Raw genomic sequence first — 8,808 nt, forward strand, 5'->3', positions numbered from 1 at the left:
TGTTTTCTATAATTCCTCGCGGACGTCGTCGCAGGCAATAACTAGTTTAATTTAAATTTTAAACGACATCAAGTTTATTGGTATATGAAATATCTAAAGCGGATCTATTTCTGATGATTTTCAATTAACATAAATTATTGGATATTTGATATGAGCTCGTAATTTAAAATTGTTTACAACCTTTTTTTTCTTTGATATAAAACGGTCATCAACCTATAGGAAGGCGTGGTTAAACATGTTCTTATATGAATTTAAAACGTGCCAATCTGATAAAATGAGTTATGTTGAAGATAACTTGATAAGAGGTTTATCGTACATTAAAATAAACTTTATTTGTAAAAGGATAGATAAATAAATACAAAAATAAAAATAAAATAAAATCGAATATTTGATAAAAAAAATGCTCTTTTTTTGTTTACAAAAAATTAAAAATGTAAAATTAATTTAAAAATATTTTTGTACATTACTTTCTAGTTTCAATGTCAATCCTCGGTAGTATAGTGGTAAGTATCCCCGCCTGTCACGCGGGAGACCGGGGTTCGATTCCCCGCCGGGGAGACTTTTTGTCCAATCATGTAAAATCGTCACAATAAATTTTGCCGGAATTATATTATTTATTCCTCAATTTAAATTATTCATGTTAAACAAACTCAAAATACAATGAAAACTAATTTTTGAACAAGTAGATGTATTTATGACCGTTTTAACTTTGACCTGTTGCTTAAATGTCAAGTAAGAGGTATCAGTAACACGCCCATTTAATCAAATTTAAAGTTCTCTTTGTAACGGTCGTTAACCGAATGTTAGGGTGACTACAAATTCCTTGGTATTATTAAATACGCATTATTACGATATAACGAGGTTACTTTTTTAAATCAATCCTTGACAAATAACGTGTTTACTAATTATACTTTGTAGCTCTTTGACACATTCAGTATTAAAATATTAGAGTAGCGAAGGATAAAATTGAATATATCAAAATTTAATTCAACTTAAATAAATTCGTTTAGCTCCTATAAAGCAGTAAAGAACACAACAGATTTTGTTAATTAAATATAAAATCAAAGGATAACGTTTGTTTTATGGTCACCCTAATTTAACCTTAAGTCTATCCTTCACCTTTGGGCGCGGTAGTGGAAACCAGGTCAATTCACGTTAATATTACATTTACGTTGTTTTTGTCCATTCACTTCCTTGAACACAAAACTAAATTTAACCTTCATTATAAATGAATTTATATTTGCAGGATGAATAAAATTTATTGCAAATGTATAAAATAACATTCTATGTATTTCCAACGTATATGAAATAAATCACCTGATTACTAATAAAAATAATCAGCCTGTCCTTTTCACCCTATTCTTACACATATCCTCTTTCACAAAATCCATCCATGCTTTCTTTAGTCTTCCTGTACCAATCATTTTTTTTAATATAACCTAAGGGGGCCAACGAGTAGCGGGAATACCGAGGTGTTCATCGTCGCCCATGGACATCAGTAACAACAGAGGATCCGCAGATGCGTTGCCGGTCTTTGAGATGGTGATACGCTCGCTTCTTGATTTTCCCCAATCTTCCTTTCACAGTGAACGATAAAATTTTTGTATTATTGCCCTTCGTATCAACAATTGGATATGAAAGTTTCGCAACCGTATTTCGTCAAACAATAGTATTGTTAAAGTATTTCTTTCAATCACCCTCGGCTATGGGAAAATTACTATAAAATGCCGTCTATTGTCTTGTCCAATCATGACAGTGTTTTTTTTCAAGAGCAAAGATTTATGGTATAGTATTTTTATTATTTAAGCTAACTAACTGCAGCACTCCCATCTTTAAGTGTAATTCGGCGATAGTAATTTACACTAAGGGCTTTGATTATAACAATGACAAATAAACCCAATTGAAAAATAAATTTTCTACATACTTTTTATTATTCTAACTGTCGCCCTCGGGGAATTAAAAAAAAACTTAATAAGTAGCCTATGTGTTCTACATCTTTGCCAAATTACACCGAGATCCATTAGCCATTCCGGAGATACCTTCTAACAAACATCCATCCATCTATCCATTAGCATTTATAATATTAATAAGATTTTTGTTATTTATTATATACTGTTGTAAAATATAAGTAACAATTATTACATAAGTATGTCTATATAAAGGGTATTGAAGTATGTACTAAACAGTAATGGTATAGTTCAGTTCCCACGGCCTTTAATTTGTATGCGTAACATCGCCCACGTATTACGAAATGCTCTATATAACAAGATATTTAATAGAACACGCCCGTCTATGGTATCCTTATTTAAAGGTCACACACAATGTGTAGCGTTTCATTCTTATAATTTATAACCTTGTTGGAATTGCTAGTAATGTTTTGATTGGTGAGAGAGAGAGAGAGAGAGAAGAGATTGGTGTGATTTTATAAAGATAATAAATTCTCAGTTAATGTTTTTTACGAAATTAATATTTTTATACTTTCTAAAAGAACGTTTGGTTAGAACTTTATAGCTTCGTATGAGAAAAAGAAAAAATATTTAAAGATAATTTTAACGTTATGCTATTGTAGTGCCTTTTTTCATACCTAGATGGCGTTGTGCTTGTATTGACGGAAAAAGGAATATTATTTTTAACTATATTAATAGTATCAACTAGATTTAAGATAATGAAATTCCAAAAATTTATTTCAGTAACTGTAAAAATATTATTTTAATCGGAAATATTTCCATTATTTCAAATATATATTACATTTTTTCGCCAATTACGTCTTCTCTAATTTCGATTTCCTGGACATCTGCCTCCGTGGCGCAATTGGCTAGCGCGTTCGGCTGTTAACCGAAAGGTTGGTGGTTCGAGCCCACCCGGGGGCGTGTACAACATTTTGCATTTTGTTATTTTTTTTTCGCAAATGCTTTTTTACTAACAATGTTAAATTAACATTACTACACTCATTATTTGTATTCTGCATCACTAGTAATAATTAAAATTAAATAAGTACTTCAATATTTAGATTATTTCTATGTTTACTTATTTTCTGCGTAAGAATTTAAAGAAATTATTTCAATAGGAAAGTTACGACCATGTTCATTTTTACAAAGAATTAAAAATATAGCTATTTTAAACAATAAACATACTACTATTTCGTTACTGCATCCATACCTTCGATAGCTCAGTTGGTAGAGCGGTGGACTGTAGAAGTATCCGATATTGACATCCATAGGTCGCTGGTTCAAATCCGGCTCGAAGGAACTTTTTTGTCAATTTTTTTTACAAGAATAACATAATATTTGCTTTTGTTTTAAAAAATAACTCATTTCATTGGCACTTATAAATGTCAACAGTCAACTACCGTTAAAAATTAGCATTTAACTAATAAAATAAACATGTTATTTATTTAAATTGGCAGACAAGAAAAAGAGGATACCGTTTAATGGCAAATCTTTAATTTATTAGTTACATAAATAAGTAACATTTAGAATCCATTAATACAGACTTGTTAAATTATTTTAGTGATAATTTGTTTGTATACTGAACCCGGATACCATCTTTAAAACCATGACTAAATATCCTACTATATGTGTACCTTTTTTTTTGTTTCAGAGGGGAATGCTTTAGGCGTACTCCGTGCCTCGGGATGTGTGATTCTCTCCCCGAATGGGAGCATACCCACTAAACCCCTCTGTTCCCTCATAGCCATAACGTGGGACGCCACGGGATCGTACTATATGTGTACCTAACTCTAGTAAAGGATAAAACAAACCCCATCTTTGAGAGTCATTGTCGTCTACTCACTACAAGTCCCTACCGAGGGGCTCTAGCCTAACATACGTTTGGTTGACTCCACGCACATTTTTGGATTTCTTTGCAGATATGTAACCCTTTACAGTAAGTATATATTTTTGATTTTCATATTTCAAATGTACAGTCAGGGCCTATCGCGGTGTTCCGCATATAAAAAATGGTAGATTGTGTAGTTGTTACATTTTCAGCGTTCTTTTATTGTTTTAACATCGCCTCAATGATTAAAAAAAACTTTCAAAAGACTGTCGCATTTAAAGTGGAATACTACTGCAAGATATTCCTGTAGTGAAAATTACACTTTTTGTAAAAATTAAATGACAGACAGACGGACAGACAACAAAGTGATCCTATAAGGGTTTCATTTTTTTCCTATGAGGTACGAAATTCTTAAAATAATGAATTTAACAAAGTTGCAATCGCAAAATCGATGCTTTTTAAATGACAAACCCCTTATTAAAATATCAAACTGATATATTTTGAGTGTCGCATAATTAGTGTTATATAATATATATTAATTAAACAAAAGACGGGAAGATGATTTTAAGAAAATAGCTGGACCGTTATGGATCCGCTTAGAAAGAGATGGGAGTATTTGGAAATCTTTAGAGGAGGCCTTTGTCAATTGACAAGCTTTTCAATACAAACAAGTTGCCGATCATTTAAATACTAGTAGAATTGTTTAAATTAATTTAGTTTTTTAGTTAATAGGCATGTATAACTATCATAAATTGTAAAAATTGTAAAGCAATGAAGGCTATTTTATTTTATTTTATTTTATTAATTAAAGTATTTGATGTCTTAAAATGATGGAGGTCAATACTCGTAGCCAATAATCAATTGTTAACTATTCAGTGATAATTATTTATACAATATTGATTTTATTACGACTCATTTGAATTGCTAAAATGCTTAAACAACTGTCTAGTAAAGAATTAACGGTTTATTTTATTTAATAATATGCATTAGAATATTTATTGGTTATATATGGTATTATTTTAGTCATTTTTCATTGTAGACGAGGTAAACGAGCAATGCACTTGATATTATGTAAAATTTAGATATGTAAACGTGAACTTCCATAGAGAGATCATCTGTATAATAATTTACTGTCATCTCTTTCATTCATTTGGAAGAAACAGAGATATCTATATTAACTATTGCAGATATTCCGACAATGGAAGCCTACGGTTATGTTAGAAGTTCAAGAGCAAATTTATATTAGTAATATCGTGTTAAATGCAATCCACTTAATATATATCTTTCTTGTATATCAATAATAAGCAATAATGATGACCTCATCTATAAATATTATCGATGCTAATTTAATCGATTTATAATATGACGATTTTGTTTCGACAGATTATAACGTGCACAATGATAGGATGATGATTGTTAGGATGTTCAATTAACACTTTACAATATGACTAGTAAGATTATAAAGTGGTAAAATTCGTAATCTATAAGTAACATGACAGAAAATGAGAAGGAACTCCGACAATCTACATAAGCGTGATCTTCGTTACACGTCTTTTTTACATACACAAAGATATTTGAAGCCTGTTTTCGGAGGTTTTTGACCGCATATTTTAAGTGTGTTCATCTAATTTGAGCCGTTTTGTTCGCGCTTCAATATTTGAACAGCTATTTAAAAAACACAACACTTTAGCGAAAAATTATACTGCAATTTTATTTTGCTTTACATACCGTTAAGCAAACATGATTTTAAACCGACGATGAATGAATTTAACTGATATTGTACTGGAAGGCATTTTTTAAAGCTTCTTGAACAAGAAATAACAATGGTCAATACAAATTTTGAACCTTTATTCGTAAAATCCTTTCTTGTCTATACATTGTAACAAAAACACGCAACGTTACGATAAGTCTAATTTGTATAAAACTTACTTCTTACTAATATTATAACTGCGATTGTTTGTATGGATGGATGGATGTTTGTTTGAAGTCTGTCAAAAACAGCTGCATGGATCTCGTTGAAATTTGTTATAAATATAGAACATAGTCTAGAAGAACACATAAGCTACTAATTAAGTTTTTATTCCACGCGGACGGAGTCACGGTATGCTAGTATTGTTTACAGTAAATATACATTGCAACTGGTTGCCATATGCTGTCGATTATACAGAATATAGATTGATTAATGATACATTACAGCGAGCGTTCTGTTTATCTATATCAAGGTCTTGCAAACTGTACATTCACTACTCATCTGGACTACGGTACTCGGATTGCAAATCGATTACACGATTAATATAATCGATAATTTTTATCGATAGACTCTAGTACGCACAAACCGAGTTCCGATTGCTCGGAATGGAGATCTTAAAACCGTTGTTAGTAAAAGTAAGTAATTGAGAATTACATATTTTTAAGTAATTTTTGGACAGTATCAGGATTGCAAACAGTTTTTACAAAACAAATATTGAAAATCAGTTTTTTTATTATCTTAATGGAGTCTAATAAAAATAAAATGTCTCCAGTTTTCTTCGATCAAAATGGCGGAGGTCAGACACCTCTAAAAACAGGATTCAAATGTTAAAAATTAAATTCTATATACCACCGCTACAAAATAATATATATTACTAGCTGCTGTCCCCGACTACGTTCGCGTAGGATTAAAAAAAGATAGCCGATTCTCAGACCTACTGGATATGCGTATAAAATTTCATAAAAATCGGTCTAGCGGTTTTGAAGGAGTACGGTAACTATTATTGTGACACGAGAATTTTATACATAAGATTAGTAAAGATATAGTAAATAAAAATATGTTTATATGCTTGACATTATATTAGTTACGTATTGGAAGATAGGAGAGTTTATCGTTTGACCTTATATTGGGAAGATAACATTTTGCAATTTCTATTGATAATGTTTAATTGTTTGTTTCCACGGCTAAAAACTTGTACAAAAACATACTTTTATCTAGAATGTTTACATAGAGAATAAGAGAGATAAATGCGTTCTAAATTTTCGTGAAATATGACTTTAAAATATTAAAACATAGCAAATTTTATGAGCAACATGTTTTCCGTTTTGAGTTCGCTTACGTAACACACCGACGGTGATGTTATTAATATATTTACGATACACTTTCATGTCTGTTGAAATTACAGTTCATACAAAAATAACACTGTGAACGTTGGTTAACCGTACATTTGCCTTGGCACGCAGGGATGAAGAGTACTGTTTACACCACGTGCCAACTTGCGTTTTAAATACTAAGATTGTTGCGCATATCCGTAGCCTAATTGTCTTCACTGATGCTCAACTTTGAGGTTTTATTCAATTTGTACGGTTAACATCACACTGTAATGTGTCAGATTTTTTACTATTCTTTTTTTAAATATACAGAACAGCTTGAATCCCGCTCTCGTGATCGTTAATTAGTATTAAAAAACATAACATGTCCTCTAGATGAAAGTGATGATGGCTGTAGTCGTGAAACGGTATGCGATATTAAGATAACTTCACTTGTACAGAAGTCTGTAAATATTTGATATTAACACATAAATAATAAATGTATCATTCAAAATTGAGTTAATGAATGTACTAACTTAAAGATGCCTCATTGACACAACTAACATATTTTCTTCGATGTTCCTTATAGAATTAAAAATAAAACTATGGATTTACTGATAGTGCCTGACGGAGACGGATCTTATTATGTATCTACCTAAAAATTTAATGGATTTTATTACGACGACTTTATACTAATTTTAATTTAATCTTCTGACTAAAGCGAACAATGTCAATCATTTTTATTAATTATTTACATCCTTATACATATATATACTTATAATACATAAACTCTTAAATCTATGATATAAAATAAAATTTAAAAAAAAAACCGAATAATTAACTAAAATATGTTAATAAAAGGAGTCCCTTTAGGCAAGGTCCCGAAGATACTGGCAGCGTTCCCCCTCTGTACAGCTAAACTAAAATTTAATTAAAAACATTATTTAAAGTAAAACTATAAAGTAATCTATAAAAAGAAGTAACGCTATTTTTTATATATCATAAGGTGGCAAACGAGCGAGCGGCCACCTGAAATCGCTAAAATAGCGAAGTAACCGTTGCCCATAGACATATATACGCAATTGCATATGCGTTGCCTACCTTTATTCTACGGCGGAAAGGATGCATAGAAAGAAAACATTTCCATGCATCCTCTCATCCGGAAAGTCCACTTCCACTTTCCATCCTTTCCTTATAAGAAAAAGGGTAGGAATGGAAAGAGGACTAAGTTAGGCTTCCGGGACGCACACTCATCATACTGTACGTGGAATTGCTTCCACTTCACGCCTGTCTTCTGTGTGGTCGTGGTATTTCACCGGGCGAGCCGGGCCAATTCGTGCAAAGATGTTAAAGCGGGTTCTACCACTGTTAAAAATACACTGTTAAAATATATAAGTTAGCTGATATTTTCACAACATACTTTTGGAAAACTATTTAATCATCTATTCGTCGAAGTGCAGTAACCAGTGGTCAATAACTATGCGTGTATTTGTTTGATATATAATGCTAATAACTGTTATGAATTAACAACAACTACATGTATTAATTAATAATGGATTCAATAAAAAAGCGCTAATCTCATTTCCCAGTAGCGTTTATCGCTCGTTCAACGTATACGTAATATAAAACGGGATACTCACAACCGCGTCATTATACTATCTCTTTGCTACAAATACATGGCATCGTAACTATGACTGTTTCAATCTCTCCTTGAAATAAAAGCAGCAATGTATTCCGAAGTACGTGAATAACAGTGAAAAGTGTTGCGACAATGGGTACATTTTCGACCCACGTTGACCGTACTGCGGGGGAACGAACGCAACAGAATCGAACGTTCAATCTCTCAGTCGCCGCCCAGCTTTGGACGCGGCAACTCGTTCCCAAGGCTTCGTTACAGCTTTTAAATATCGAATACGTTATTCGAACTTTAAAGTGACCCCGTGTTTAAGTTTGATCGGTGTTGCTGTAAAA

The 8,808-nt window shown here is 31.7% G+C and overlaps 3 non-coding genes across 3 annotated transcripts; all 3 read left to right on the forward strand.

Annotated features, from left to right (window-relative positions):
* Nucleotides 1-486: 486 nt before the first annotated feature.
* TRNAD-GUC (transfer RNA aspartic acid (anticodon GUC)) lies at nt 487-558 on the forward strand. Its single transcript has one exon. It is a non-coding gene; the product is annotated as a tRNA-Asp (tRNA).
* Nucleotides 559-2,796: 2,238 nt separating this feature from the next.
* On the forward strand, nt 2,797-2,870 carry TRNAN-GUU (transfer RNA asparagine (anticodon GUU)). The gene has a single exon. It is a non-coding gene; the product is annotated as a tRNA-Asn (tRNA).
* A 288-nt stretch (nt 2,871-3,158) lies between these two features.
* On the forward strand, nt 3,159-3,248 carry TRNAY-GUA (transfer RNA tyrosine (anticodon GUA)). Its single transcript is given in 2 exon segments — nt 3,159-3,195; nt 3,213-3,248. It is a non-coding gene; the product is annotated as a tRNA-Tyr (tRNA).
* The last annotated feature ends 5,560 nt before the right edge of the window (nt 3,249-8,808 follow it).

This window comes from Papilio xuthus, unplaced genomic scaffold, assembly GCF_000836235.2.
Source record: "Papilio xuthus unplaced genomic scaffold, Pxut_1.1 DF826949.1, whole genome shotgun sequence".
NCBI lineage: Eukaryota > Metazoa > Arthropoda > Insecta > Lepidoptera > Papilionidae > Papilio > Papilio xuthus.